Source organism: Hyperolius riggenbachi, chromosome 2 (genome assembly GCF_040937935.1).
Source record: "Hyperolius riggenbachi isolate aHypRig1 chromosome 2, aHypRig1.pri, whole genome shotgun sequence".
Taxonomy (NCBI): Eukaryota; Metazoa; Chordata; class Amphibia; order Anura; family Hyperoliidae; genus Hyperolius; species Hyperolius riggenbachi.
Window position 1 is genome coordinate 470859642 of NC_090647.1, and position 15582 is coordinate 470875223.

General features: G+C 45.4%; 1 protein-coding gene across 3 annotated transcripts in view; it reads left to right on the forward strand.

Annotated features, from left to right (window-relative positions):
• Positions 1-15582, forward strand: part of LOC137547054 (tapasin-related protein-like) — a 57474-nt gene that overhangs the window by 34355 nt on the left and 7537 nt on the right. For 2 of the 3 annotated variants that reach the window (XM_068270214.1, XM_068270216.1), the window contains exon 9: positions 9580-11432. The exons of the other annotated variant lie outside the window; for it this stretch is intronic. The gene's annotated coding sequence lies outside the window, so the exon portion shown is untranslated. Of the gene's footprint in view, positions 1-9579; positions 11433-15582 lie in introns of those variants that run through there. 3 annotated transcript variants of the gene reach the window in all.

A 15582-nucleotide genomic window follows, 5' to 3' on the forward strand; every position in this document is an offset into this window, starting at 1 on the left:
AGGAAAAAAAAACAAGAAGAAGAAAGGTAAAGAGAGAGACAAGTTGAAGAGGACAATAAAAATAAAAAGAGAAAAAGAGTCCTCTTACAAATGTGGCGTAACCTGGTCAGTCAGATAGTGTTCAGTTAGTGTCCCACTGGCTGGCTGCGTCGCTTTGTCTGCTGTCGAGACTGGTGGGCGTCGAAAGTGGCTGGGGTGGATGCATGGCTGCAATCGCTGGAACTCTCCCAGCGAGGCTGGGGACCACGTTGGACCTGCAGCTAGTGCCCTGTTCTGGATCCTTGGTTTGATCGGGTGATGCTACAGTGTCAGTCCCTTTGAGCAGGCTGTGTGACCTGAGCAGCAGCAGCGGATCAGAGTGGACAAAATGGTGACAGTAGGCTCCAGGCAGAGGGCTCAAGGATGGTAAGCTAGGGTAGTGATGGCCAAGGCATGTGCAGGCGGCATGCAGCCACATCTGCCCTTCTGCAGTGGTGGAAAAGTCCCTGTGCCTTTGTGAGCGGCGTCTTTTGGTTCCTCTGGCAGCAGCGGTGTGGCCGTCCACGTGGTGGCCCCATGGATGCAGAGCCGGGAAGTGCTGTATCGTTCCCCGGCCGGCAGTGGGGCGAGGCGGCCAGTTCCCTGGCAGCAGCCAGCTGCTATAACCACTCGGACAGTGGTGTCCTGTCCTCCTCAGAGCGACTGCATCAGCGTCTGACCTCCCGCGGCGGTGGAGCGGATACATCTGTAAATGGCGCCTGCGAATAATGGTGCACATGTTGCCGCTAATCCGTTTGTCGCTTATCGCTATTTAACATTAAAGCCTTATCGTTATTTAGCGTTGACACACAGAACCCTCTCTGTACCTATTCCTAACCCCTAAACTCCCCTGGTGGTGCCTAACCCTAAGCACCCCCCTGGTGGTGCCTAACCCTAACCACCCCCCTGGTGGTGCCTAACCCTAAGCACCCCTCTGGAGGTGCCTAACCCTAAGCACCCCCCTGGAGGTGCCTAACCCTAACCACCCTCCTGGTGGTGCCTAACCCTAAGAACCCCCAGGTGGTACCTAACCCTAACCACCCTTCTGGTGGTGCCTAACCCTAACCACCCCCCTGGTGATGCCTAACCATAAGACCCTCCTGGTGGTGCCAGCCCTAACCTTGATAGTGTTACATTAAATCCATTCACGGTTTTGCCATTAAATAAAGTCTGCAGTTTGGCTTATGTAGGGCGCTATTGATAAATAACGTTTCAGTGCACAATGTCTGCTGTTTGGCATATGAACGGCGCAATTGATAAATAACGTTACTGTGTGCCGGTTTTCTTCTTTTTTCCCTGTGCGGCATTATTATGCAGTACTAACGATAAATAGCGATAAGGGTATCTTTTTAATGAGGCGCCATTTTTATGCATAGGCACTGTGCGCCATTATTCACTTATCCGGGTGGAGCGGCCCTGTGTGTGGTCCATGTGGATAGCCATGTGGGAGATGGCTGTGGGCGGCAATGTAATGGCGGCAATCCGGGTGATCCAGGATCTGTAGCAAAGCGTGCCCAGGCTCCCCAGGATGAGGAGAGCGGGGGAACTCCTCCGACCTCCTGGCACAGGTGAGCCACAAAGGGAAGGGGGGAAAGAGTTCGAAGAGCCAGAGCCCTGCGTGCCGAGGCGTCCTACTCAGGCACCATCTTAGATCATGTCCTAATCCTAATTTATCAGAATTTTTCTCCTAAGGGGGTTAAATATATTAACCAGCTATATCTGAATAATTCCATTAAATCATGGTCCCAAATGGCCTCGGAATTCCATCTCACGTCCTATGCCCGTTACCGCTATCTTCAACTCCGGCATGCTGCTATAGCTCAGTTTGGAGGTCCAGTAGCCCTTTTATCTGCCGGAACTGTGGAAAAATGGTTGCTGGAGAAAGATCCTACTAAACTCATTTCCAGACTTTATTCCAATCTAGTTACGTGTAAATTTCATTCCAGAGAAATTAAAGCTAAAATTGCATGGTCAGAATGGGGAGAGGAGAGCTCAACAATAGATTGGTCAGATTTTGAGGATACATACATGAAAACGGTTATTGCCTCTAAGGATAAGCTGATTCAGATACGTTGGTACCATCAAATTTATTATACCCCTATGCATCTGAGTAAATTTGTTCACAGCTCCACTAGCACCTGTTGGCGTTGTGATACTGACCCTGAAACATTTAAACATGTGAGCTGGGATTGTCCTCTCATACAGGCCTTTTGGTCTAAAGTTCTCACATTTATGCAGGATAATCTTCATCTTTCTTTTGTCCTTTCCTTTAAAGAGGAACTGTAACATGAAAAGATCCCCTGGGGGGTACTCACCTCGGGTGGGGGAAGCCTCCGGATCCTAATGAGGCTTCCCACGCCGTCCTCCATCCGTCAGGGGTCTCGCTGCAGCCCTCCGTGGAGTCCGTGCAGCGGTGACGTCAATATTTACCTTCCTGGCTCCTGCGCAGGCGCTCTGACGGTTGTCGGCTCCGAACTACACGGAAATACCCGATCGCCGTCGGGTCTGCTCTACTGCGCAGGCGCAAGTTTCCGGTGCCTGCGCAGTAGAGCGGACCCGAATAAGATCGGGTATTTCCGTGTAGTTCGGAACGGAAAGCCGCCACAGCGCCCCCGCTGGAGCCAGCAAAGGTAAATATTGAACTGACAGTCGGCACAGTCGCCGGCTGTTTGGAGGGCTGCGGCGAGACCCCCGTGGGACAGAGGACGGCGTGGGAAGCCTCATTAGGATCCGGAGGCTTCCCCCACCCGAGGTGAGTACCCCCAGGGGATCGTTTTAATGTTACAGAGTCTCTTTAAAGTATGTTTATTGGGTCTAGTGGAGGAATTACATATTAATAAACACAAGAAACTGATGATGAGGATTCTTTTTTCATGCTAAAAAAAAATGTTTCCCTAGAGTGGAAGAAACCTACTGAACCCCCTCTCTCCCTTTGGGTCCGCTTAATCAAGCCCTTCCTTTTTTTCAAACTTACCTGGGACAGACATGGTGCTCTTTCCAAATTTTCCAATACCCGGGATCCCTGGATAACTACACTGAATCAGTTTCTCCTGATCTAGATATTACCCCCAATATTCTAGACTCTTTGTAAACATTTTTCATTGTGTATGGGGGTTGTTTTTTCCCTATTGGAGTTCTGTATATTTCTATTGTTCATACCTATCGTTTCTCACTTCTTATATTCCTGTAATTTAAGAATTTAGCTTGGAATGTTCTGCCTCCAAATGGTGTCATTTTTATATATGTACAATTTTTTGGATGATTGTACTCCACCAAATAATCTTGGACTCTGTAATTATTCTGCTGCTATTCATTAGGTACTGCTATTTTGACATTGTCATGTGGTTGTGTTACTGTTTTGCTCTTTTTCTTGTTTAAAAAATAATAAAAATAATAATAAAAAAAAAAGCTGAGTTTTCGCAAATACTTTCTGTTTTAACCTCCTTAGTGGTATGCTTGACACTTTGTCAGGCATACCGCTGGCTGTCCTCAGGAGTCCTCCAAGCATAAGTAATGTGATCAAATGGCTTTAAACCCTTTAGCTAGCACTAGGCTAGCTAGTACAAATATCAGGCACCCCCCGTTAATACATAACCCAGCCTGGATCCAGTAATCGCGCACCCTCCCTGCACAGCTTGGGTCTCTCTATGGGGAGGATCGGGTTTGCTCGTGACATCAGCGACGTCATAGGCGATCCTCCCCATAGGGAAGACCGGAGCTGTGCGGGGAGGCTGCGCCGATCGCTGAATCCAGACTGGGTATTGTATTAATGGGGGAGCAGAGGGGATCGGGGGGTTCCGGACACCTTTACTAGCTAGCCTAGTGCTAGCTAAAGGGTTTAAAGCCATTTGATCACATTACTTATGCTTGGGGACACAAACTGGCAAAACCTCCTAAGGCTCAGGAGGTTAAAAAAAAGGAAAAAATAAATTTAATTTCCTGGCTGTAACTTTTATCCTCTGGTTGTAAAACTTTGATCTAGGTCAGTTAAAATCAGGCGTTCTGTTCTGGCTGCCCTCTGAACAGAAAAGGATGAAGATGAAATTAAGCCCTAGGCAAGTTTTTGCCCACTGCTGATGGTCACTTGGCTTTTTCAGTAGGATTTGGTGGGGGTTAGCATCCACTATACCCCTAGACCTTCTCCAGGCCAAAGGCAACTGTCTAGACTTGCCTTGTGGATGATCCGGCTCTGCCTCTGACTCTCCTGATTGTGTGTTTATAGAGAACAGCCTGTCTAATTCTCTAAAGTAATGAGCTAGTGTAATTTGAGCTGTCAACTGTCGAGTCTGCCGACTTGTGAGCTAATATGTAAACACAGGTTTCTGTGCTCCCAGCAAACCAGGAAGTAACCACACTGCAGCATCTCTGTAGGGGTTCTATTAGCTGTAACAAGGAAATGTTTTTCTTTAACCACTTTCCCCTCCACTACAGTATATCTACGTCAGCTGTGGCATCCTCCAAGCCACAGCGACGTAGATATACTGACCTGGCTGCAGCCCTGCTGTGCACGGTCGGGTGCTCTTTAGAGTGCACCCTCCGGCACTGTCAGCTGCAATACTAATTGGTGGAAGGGAACATGTTCCCTTTTGGCCAATTAGTATACCCCCCTCCCATGAATGATCGCTGCAGTAGTGAACTGCAGCGATCCTTCATCTGTCCCCCTCGGCGCACATATAGTTAATAAAAAGGCACAAGCAAGCAGCCACACTCACCTACCTCGTTCCTGCGACTGTCCTGAAGGCTGATCCTCCGATTCCCGCTGTGCAGTCAGCCGCATATTGCCGGAAACCCGGGTCCCGGCTTGATGACGTCATCAAGCCAGGACCCGGGTTACCGGCAATATGCGGCTGACTGCAGAGCGGGGATCGGAGCATCAGGCTTCAGGATAGTCACAGGACCGAGGTAGGTGAGTGTGGCTGCTTGCTTGTGCCTTTTTATTAACTATATGTGCACGGAGGGGGCTGCCTGATGGGGGGGGGGGGCATCTGGCTATAGTTTCTTGGGGGGAGGGGGATATGCATAGGGGGGTATACATTTTTACTGGGGGGCATCTGAGGAACCAAGGGGAGGGGGGGTTTACAAATTTTGCACATCTGGGCACCTGGGGGGGCCCATAACTTAATACTGGGGGCACGTTTGGCTATAATGGGGGGCAGCGCTAATCCTGGGGGTACATCTGGCCATAATGGGGGTAATCCTGATCTGGGGACACATCTGGCTATAAAGAGGGGCACTATTCCTGGGGGTGCATCTGTCAATCTATTCTGGGGGTGGCAAACACGGGACACATCTGGCTATGCTGGGGGGGCTAATATTGGGGACACATCTGGCTATACTGGGGGGGGGGGGTGATACTGGGGACACATCTGGATATCTATACTGGGGCGACTAACTGGTGGCACAGTTTTTATGTCAATCGCACTTTTTATTTTTAAACAGAAATTAGTCAAAATTGAGAAATAGTGAATGTTTTTTATTTTCCCCCCTTTTTCTCATTAACATGCATAGAGAGGAACATTTTACTCGGGACCAAATACCCCCCAATGAAAGCTTAGTTTGTCTTGAAAAAATAGATATATAGATCATTTATGTGGCACGAGTACAGATTAAGTTATTGGTGATTAAACAGGGACACAGCTAAAGCGTCAAAACTGCTCTGGTCAATAAGGGGAAAACAAGGTCTGGATGCGAAGTGGTTAAAGGTTATTATGCTGTTGCTTATCTTTTAGAGCAGAGAGGAATTTCTGAGTTCAGGTCCACTTTAATAGCCTTTAGTCATTAGAGACTATTATATTAGAGACAGTCATTTGCTCTTTAGCAGGGAGGGAAGGAGTAAGGAGGGAGAAAGACTTGCTGTATATGTAGCGTTCTACTTGGCAGCTTAAAACAAAACTTAAGATTATTATAGCAATATAATTTATTAATTTGGAAATCAATGTATGAGCAAATATGGAGCTCTTGAATCCCAGATGTCAAAGCTGTCTTCAATATCAGTCTGTAATATGCTTCTTTCACCTTATTTTGAATATACCTATTTATATACCGTATATACTCGCATATAAGCCGACCCGCATATAAGCCGACCCCCCCACTTTTACTTAACAAACCAGTAAAAAATGATTGACCCCCATATAAGCCGGGGGTAGGAAATGCTGGCCGCCTTATTCCCCTAGTGTGCCCCAGTATCGCTAGTATAGTGCCCCAGTACAGCTAGTATAGTGCCCCAGTACAGCTAGTATAGTGCCCCAGTACAGCTAGCATAGTGGCCCAGTACAGCTAGCATAGTGCCCCAGTATAGCTAGTATAGTGCCCCAGTATAGCTAGTATAGTGTCCATTATAGCTAATATAGTGCCCAGTGTAGCTAGTATAGTGCCCCAGTATAGCTACTATAGTGCCTATTATAGCTAGTATAGTGCCCAGTGCAGCTAGTATAGTGCCCCAGTATAGCTAGTATAGTGCCCAGTATAGCTAGTATAGTGCCCCAGTATAGCTAGTATAGTGCCCCAGTATAGCTAGTATAGTGCCCCAGTATAGCTAGTATAGTGCCCATTATAGCTAGTATAGTGCCCATTATAGCTAGTATAGTGCCCCAGTATAGCTAGTATAGTGCCCATTATAGCTAGTATAGTGCCCAAATATAGCTAGTATAGTGCCCCAGTTTAGCTAGTATAGTGCCCCAGTATCGCTAGTATAGTGCCCCAGTATCGCTAGTATAGTGCCCCAGTATCGCTAGGTAGTGCCCCAGTGCCCCCCCCCGCCTCCCCTCTCCCCCGCGGCCGCCGCTGCTTTTACCTTAGCAGGCACCGCTTCTTCTATTCCCCTCCTCTCTGGCTCCGTAGGACAGCAGCACTCTTCACGGTGGCTGCTGTGATCAGACAGGAAGCAGCGAAGAGCGCGGCTTCCTGTAGCGGCGGTTGCTATGGGAACCGCTCTCTCTCTCTACTGCAGCCGCCGTGAAGAGCGCTGCAGTGATTTACGGAGCCGGACAGGAGGGGAATAGAAGAAGCGGCGCCGGGCAGGTAATTGCAGCGGCAGCGGCGGCCGCGGGGGGGGGGGGGGGGGTGACAGTGCGGGGGGCTCGGACCACCATCGCCAGCACCAGACTCGCATACAAGCCGACCCCCCAACTTTTGACCCCCTTTTTGGGGGTCAAAAATTCGGCTTGTATGCGAGTATATACGGTATACCCAAGTATTGTATTTTTTCAATGCAAACCAAGATACAGTTTATGATTAGTTGCCCTTGTGGCCAGGCAGATAGGCGACTGACTTGGGTGCAACAGTGAAGTTGCCCATTGACAATACAGTCTTGATTGTAGCATCTTACTAAAGCAGGCCATACACTCGTTAGATTAGCAGCAGATGGATCATCGGATAGATCTCTGAGCTATCTGATGTATTTAGGAACATTTTTTGCTAGGAACAGATTTCCAATAGATTTCAGTATGAAATCTATTGAAAATCGATCTGATGGCATTTTTTTGCCATCAGATTTCCATTAGGTCCAATGCAAAATGATAAGCCATCTCAACAGATCCACCTAGATTTTCCAGCATGTCAGATCGATTGAAATCGATCGAAAACTATTGAAATCGGAGGCAAATCGATTGCTCAATAGATTTGCGATCGATCGATCGGCCGATAATCGGCTCAGTGTATGGGCACCTTAAGTCTATGTAGTAAGTAGAAGGATAAACCTTTGAATTTACTTTGAATGGATACTTTAGGTGATCCCTCTTATTAGCTAGACAATATATACCATGTCACTTTGATATTTGCACAAAGTATGCACAATGTTAGCAATGCATTTTGCACACTTCCCTGACAAAGCCGTTTTTGTTTGTAAAACATGGTGAATTTAATGTGATGTATTGGGGTGCTATTTTTATAATCCTTAAAAAAGTGGTTTATTGTGCTAGTTAGCCAGGATCCTGATGGATGTTTTGATTATTTTAGCTAAGGATCTGGTCTACTTGATTTAGGTGTGGGTTGCTGGTCAGTTAACAACTGGCCCAGCGCTCCATTCTAGCACATATATATATATATATATATATATATATTTTGGCTCAGAAACAGACGCACTTATTCTCATGCTATATAGGTTATGGTTATATATTGACCTGCCAGTCTAGTAATAAGAATTTGATTGTTGGCAGTGGGGAAATTCAGCTGTCTGACATTCTATATATTTATCTTAAAAGTTAAATAGACACTGAAGCGAAAAAAAAAAAAAAATATGATATAGTGAATTGGTTGTGTACTATGAATAATTACTAGATTAGCAGCAAAGAAAATATTCTCATATTTTTATTTTCAGGTATATAGTGTTTTTTCTAACATTGCATCATTCTATAATATGTGCAGATTACACAACATTCAGCATTCAAAATGAGTCTTTCAGAGCAGTCTGTGCACTAATGACCTCTCCTCTAGCAGAGAAAAAGAAAACAGTTGAGATAATAAAAGTCAGATAACAGCCCTCTCCATGACTAAACTTAGTCAGAGAGTTAATGGCTTGTTTGCATAGAGATAACAACTGGAGTTTCTTAACTCTTCCTGTACTGGAAACAATTAGACTGATGTATCTGATCTTAATGTTTTATTTCTTAGCTGTACTACACATACAAATCATAATATCATAATTTTTTTTTCGCTTCAGTGTCTCTTTAAGTTTTAAGTTTTACAATACTAATAGGAGGAAGGGCCAGATAAAGGTGCTGATTTCTCAGCTCCAGTGCTTTATGTTTGTTACCCATATTTCTCATCTAGTTCTAGTGTTTTGATATTCTATAGATGTGGTAGGCTTGTACCATAAATGGGTCGTGTTGACCTTTGAATTCGGGTTTTCTTATTCGGAAACCTGGATAATGTCATGCACAGCAGTTCTGCACCATTACAAGCGGAGAGGATCATGGACTTGTGGTCCACGTTGCACTTCACATGCCCCCGGTGCTTCCTCCTTCCAAGCCAGAAGGAGGAGTCACCTGAATCTACCTCCGTGAGCCTCTCCACTCATAATGGTGCAAAACTGCTGTGCATGGCATTATCCAGGTTTCTGAAAAAGGAAAGCAGGATTCAAACAACAACAACACAACGGACATCTTAAGTTGTTTCTGAGCAGCAGTGGAGGATAATGGAATCTTCAAGGACACAGATTCTAACAAGTGGTACATGTACAGTTCTTTGATAATTACACTTACATTGTACATCTATGATTTCTGACAACACAGAGTGAATGGGGGCACACTTTGGCCTATATGTCTTGGCTGTTAGAGGACCTCATCCTGCCACTGGAAGCACTTCAATCATACAGTGATTTTCGTGTTCTCTTCTAATAACCTTTGTCTTACTTCACTGATACAACACTACCACATTCTATAAATAGAAATGTTATTGTACATGACATTTTATTATTTACTTATAAATCCGGTCCATAAGTTAACGGGCAGCTTTGGACAAGGTAAAAATTATTCACTTCTCAGAGATCAACCTCTATAAATGTCAGACCGTAGCGAGAGACAAGCAATAACGCTGTATATTCTCTTTGTTTTTTATTTCCAGCTGCCCCCAGTGAGGGAATGTATAATGTGTGCAGCAGAAGGTGAACAATGAATGGATGGCGAGATAAGGAGGGGAAAGGTTCAAGAATAAATATTGTGCACCAAGTCTACGGGAGAAAGGACTTTATTGGATCAAATGAGAAAAACATACATGCCGAGATTGTCTTATTTCCTAGAGCCAAAGGAGTCTTTGCAGGCTGAGATGTGAAATGGACAGAGACCTCTACAGAGGGTGTGATAAAACTACCACTTCATGTGTAATTACCAAATGGACACCAATGACGTAGGGGGTGCGGACATTGTGATCACAGATCGGGCACCCTACTCCAGAGTGCCCATGGTGTCCCTACACTAACATCTACAACAGCAGGGATGGTCGTAGTCAGTCAACTTCGCTACGCTGGAACTACGCGTAGTTGTACGCAATTACGCTTCGCAAACTACGGTTTCAAAATCAGAAACTTCACTACGTTTGCATTTCGTAGACTACGTGTTAAAATGCGGAAGCTTCGCGTAGTGCGAAGCATAGTGTATGTGGACGCTTATGCCTTTATACGGAAAAATTTCCGCAATAATGCGCGAAATATGCGCATGGGTGAACTAATATATGCGTACATTCCACCTTCCAATGCGGAATTGTATACGTATAGAAAGGCAATAATATTTCTGCGCATGCGCAATGATCCGTATAGACGCAGTTACCGCACGCGTAGTTGACTTCGCAATACACACGTCAACTACGCGTAGCGGGCGAAGCTTCGAATAGTGGTACTAAGACTACGTGAAAATACGTACACAAAGTTTTTAAACTTCGTCTATGAACTACGATGCGTAGTTGCGGACTACGACGCGTAGATTCGCACTGGTGTAGTTTACGAGCAACCCTGTCCAACAGATGTTCATTGCTCTTATTGTGGCTGTCCTTGGAAAGCAGGCTCTGGGGTAGGGGAGGGAGTGGGGTAGAGGGGATTGGAGGAAGCACAGAACTGGAGATCCACCAGTGTTACATTGTGCTGTAAAATGTGTATTGGCACCTATCCTATATATTAACAAAGGTTGTAGGTATGCATAAGACCTGTGGGTAGTGGTTTTGGGTCATTTTACACTAAATCAATTGGTGCCAGTTATAACTGAAAGGTCAGTTGATTTGCAAGGTAATGTCCATGTTTCCCTATGGCCTCTTTCACATTGTACGCCGAAAAACTGAATGCTTTTTTCACAATGCACTGCTATGGAAAGTTAAAATGCATTAGCATATGGTGTAAAAGAGGCCTTATGGTGGCCATACACGGTACAATAAAAACGTTCGCTTTTCCCTTTTATTCGATCTAAACGATCGAATTGAATGAAAGTTGAAAATATTATTTTTTTTTCGATCAAGAAATTCGAACGATTATCCCGTTTTTTCAGGAAAAATGATCGGACATGCTGGAAAAATCTTTATATTCGATCTAACAGAATAATCGAACTAAATTATCTAATTGAAAAATTGTACCATGTATGGCCACCTTTAGTGTGGGCGGTGCAATTGTGGGCTGTGGCTAACTGTGGGCAGCAGCTTAGTGCGTTGGTGGCTTCATATGGGCTGCAGCTTAGTGTGGCAGGTGATTCTTTTGAGAATCAGGGGTTTCCTGGTTGTAGCTAATTCACTGACACACTCTGCAAAGATACTGGATGAGCCTTTTATTGTAAGGCTCTATACCAGGGGTGGGCAATCTTTGTCAATCGCAGGCCACATTCCTATCCTCTTTTCTCTCCCTGCCAAGTTGCGAGCGGTTACTCACCCAATCACAGCTGCAAGCGTCAATCTCCGTGGCCACAGCGGCGTCATGTGACACGCTGGCATGTACTGACGGCAGGTCACATGACGCCACTGTGGCCATAGAGATCAGCGCTGACAGTTGCCGTTGGGCGAGTTCAACCTGTCATTACGCACCACCCACAACGCTGCAGGGAAGAACAGAGGAGAGGAATCTGGCCCTCTGACGGCAGGTTGGATTCAAGGCACTAAGGGCTTGTTCACACCATGAGCGTTTGTGTATTTTTTTAAGCGCTGGCGATTTTAGAAATCGTCCTAAAAGCGCTTGTGCAATGATTCCCTATGAGAGTGTTCACATATGAGCGGTTCAATTACAATCCGCTTCCAAAAGCGCTGCCTGTACCATTTTCTGAGCGCTTTGCCTCAATGGAAAGTATAGGGAAGCTGCTAATCGCTCATCAAAAGCACTTAGAAAAGTGCTTACACAAAATTGCCCAACGCCTAGAAAACGCTGGAAATCGCTTGAAAATATTGCGCACAAAAACGCTCAGCGCTTGCGATTTATAATGTGAACAAAGCCTAACTGGCCGTAGTTTGGCCAGCTCTGCTGTATACTATAGTGATCTCCTTTGTCAAATACTGCATCCCTAACTCAAGGTGGCCATACACTTATAGATTTGCAGCAGATTCAACCATTAGATAGATTTCAGTCAGATGCCGGTCAAGTCTAATCTGACAGGAATCTATCCGATGTGTTCCACACACTAGGAACAGATTGACCTACATTTTCTAGCCTGTTAAACAGATCAAATCGATCGAATTCAATTAAAGTCGACTGCAAATCGATTGATCGACTGATTTGATAGAATTGATTTGCGATTGATCGATTCCATAGAATTGATCGATCGATGGCTGAAATCAACTAGTGTATGGGCCCCTTTACTAGTCAGAGTGATCAGCTGCTTATCTCCACTTTAATTAGGCCTCAGAGGCATGGACTATCATTTTGCATGAGGCATAATCTGAAAGCCACCACTGTATTATTGGTACTTATTGTACATTTTGTGTCGTTTGGAGAAGTTTAAATAAACTAGATAAATGTAATCATGTGCAATGTTTCCTAGTACGAGTTCTCACATTTTAGTACCTGTGCAGTAAATAGTATAGTATAGCAATATTACAATGCAGCTGTGTCATAAAGCCTTTGTGTTGTTTGTTGACCGTACATCCATTGGCTGAATCCTCATCTTCATCTTTTCCATTCACCCACATTTGTTGGCAACACTGACTGGTCCTTATAATGTTTCCTGGTAAATGCTGCAAACTTAATGTTGGGAAATGCAAACAAAGGTGCCTGTGGTGAAGCCTGTGTGAATGAGCAGTGATCTCCCACATGGGCCAAGGAAGATTTATTGGAAGAAACAAGATCCTCATCGCCAAAGTTACAGAGATCAATATAACTCTTGATGGATGAACCATTCTCTGTACAGAAATGCACCAAGGTAGAGTTAAATGATGTGCAGCAGTAGCCTATTTCACATATGGAATCTGATTGGCTGCTCCAGACAAATATATACCATCATGATTTGATCCAGCAAGGTCCCCAGTGAAGCATGACTTATTCTGTCATGATCTGTTCATGTGATTCCGTAAGAGCAGTTGAGGCCGGTTTCACACTGCATATTGTCAGTGCGCCAGCCTCACTGTCAATCAGCTGAAAAGGTCACCAGATTTCAATTACCAATTTGAAGACTTTTTTAAAGTGGACCTGAACTCTTGCACAGGACAGAAGGAAAACAGAGAGAAATGCACCCTGTACGTATTTAGAGAGTTTAGCCGGTCTAATTCCCCCTTATCTGTGACTAATCATAACTGTAATTTGATCTCTTGGCTGTGTCAGCTGACTGCCTTGGCAGAGCAGCTTATTTGCAAACACAGGATTTTAACCCTATGTCTGCTTCCATGAGAGCAAGAAGTAGACACACTGCAGATTTATTTCAAGTTGTGTTTGTTTTTTGAGATCCTGCATTTCCATACATAATGGATATGGCAAGCATATGAAATGTGCAGTAGGACTCTGGGATGTGCCTTGCCCAGAAAACTTCCTTTAACCTCCTGGGGGATACAATTATATCGCCCAGGAGGTGGCGCAGCACTATTTTTTAAAATTTTTTATTTTTTAAATCATGTAGCGAGCCCAGGGCTCGCTACATGATAGCCGCTGTGCAGCGGCATCCCCCCACCCCCTCCGATCGCCTCCGGCATACAAAGCAAACAGGAAATCCCGTTCAGAACGGGATTTCCTGTTTGGCTTCCCCCGTCGCCATGGCGATGATCGGGATGACGTCATCGACGTCAACAACGTAGTGACGTCAGAGGGAGTCTCGATCCACCCCTCAGCGCTGCCTGGCACTGATTGGCCAGGCTGCGCACGGGGTCTTGGGGGGGGGAGCGGCGAATCAGCGCGGAGCGGCGGCGATCGGTATATACACGCAGCTAGCATAGTGCTAGCTGCGTGCAACAAAAAAAAATTATGCAAATCGGCCCACCAGGGCCTGAAAAATCCTCTGTGGCGGCTTACCCCGAGCTCAGCTCGGGATTATCCCCCAGAGGGTTAAGGCAAACCTGAAGCAAAAATACACTTATGAGATAATGAATTGTATGTGTAGTACAGCTAAGAAATAGAACATTAGTAGCACAGATGTGAGTCTCATATTATTTTCCAGTACAGGAAGAGTTTAAAACCTTCAGCTGTTATGTATGCAAAAGAGCTTCTCTGAGCTATCCAACCCAACCTGGGTCCAATACAGTCCTGTTTTCTGAAGCACTTAAACAGCAAAGAAACAGTGAGAGGCAGCTTGAGATAAGCTTTTACTGCAGGAAGGTTCAAAGGGTCATTATTTCTGCTTTGTTTTATAGCATAAAGTACCACTATCACGAAAAACTGTAAGCCAAAAAACGGTCATCTGTCAGATTTCTACTAACTACTGTAAGTGACAGCAACATGGGAGAAAAGTCATTTATAGCTCACTTTACTCTGCAAAAAAACCATACTTCTTATTTGTATGAGTTTACGTGTATTTTTTTTGCGATAGTGGTTCTTAACATTTTATTGGTATGTACTCTTTTTAAAACCCCGTATTTACCAAGCATCCCCTCCCCCCCCCCAGCATAGTAAACATTGTCACAAGTACCCCTTGACAAATAGATATTTACTCGTAGAACATGATAAATGGTTCTTAACAATTTCCAAGCATTTACTATTGCTTTTAATTAGCTAAATACTAATTTGGAGTTGTTTAAAGGGACCCTGAGCAGTACCCTATAATCAAAAATGTCACTTACCTGGGGCAGGTCCCCCAGCATCCTCCTGGCTGCTGGCCATGTCCCTCCGGCGGATCCCTTACCGGCGACACCCGGGCCGGTTCTTCCTGGTTCCAGACCCTACGCATCATCGCGGCGGCCGGCGTTACAGTCCTGTGCATGTGCAGTTTACATTTTAAAAACCGCGTTTGCACAGGATGGTCACGCCGATGCCACGTAGCGTCTGGAACCAGGAAGAGCCGGCCCGGGTGTCATTGGTAAGGGATCCGCCGGAGGGACATGGCCAGCAGCCAGGAGGATGCTGCGGGACCTCGCAGCCTACGGTGGGCTGGAGGAAGCCCCAGGTACGTGACATTTTTGATTATAGGGTACTGCTCAGGGTCCCTTTAAATAAGATTTAACATTTTCTAAATCTCTACATTTGTTATTTTTGGTTAAGTATATCAAGCCTAAGTAACCCCTGGAAACATCAAAAGTACCCCCTGGGGTACACGTCCCACATGTTGAGTACCTAGGCTTTAAAAAAAAGAGTGTGGTTTTAAAACTGCAAATGTGACAGAATGAACTAAAACTGCAAATGTGACAGAATGAAGTAAAACTGCAAATGTGACAGAATGAACTAATGCTTTAAAAAAAAAAACACTACTGCATATACTCGCAAGCAAGCCGAATTTTTGACCCCCCAAAAGTGGGGCAAAAGTTAGGGGGGTCGGCTTGCTTGCGAGCCACGTTGGTGGTAGCCCCCCCCCCCCCCCCCCCCGCTGCTATTAGCTTACCCTGCGGCTTCCAATAGTCCCCTCTCCGTCTCCCGGGGCATGTAAATAATTCACGGCAGCTCGCTCCACGGTGGCTGCTGCGTGATGACAGGAAGCTGTAGGCAGAGCGGTTTTCATAGTAACGGCGATACACATCGCCGTTACT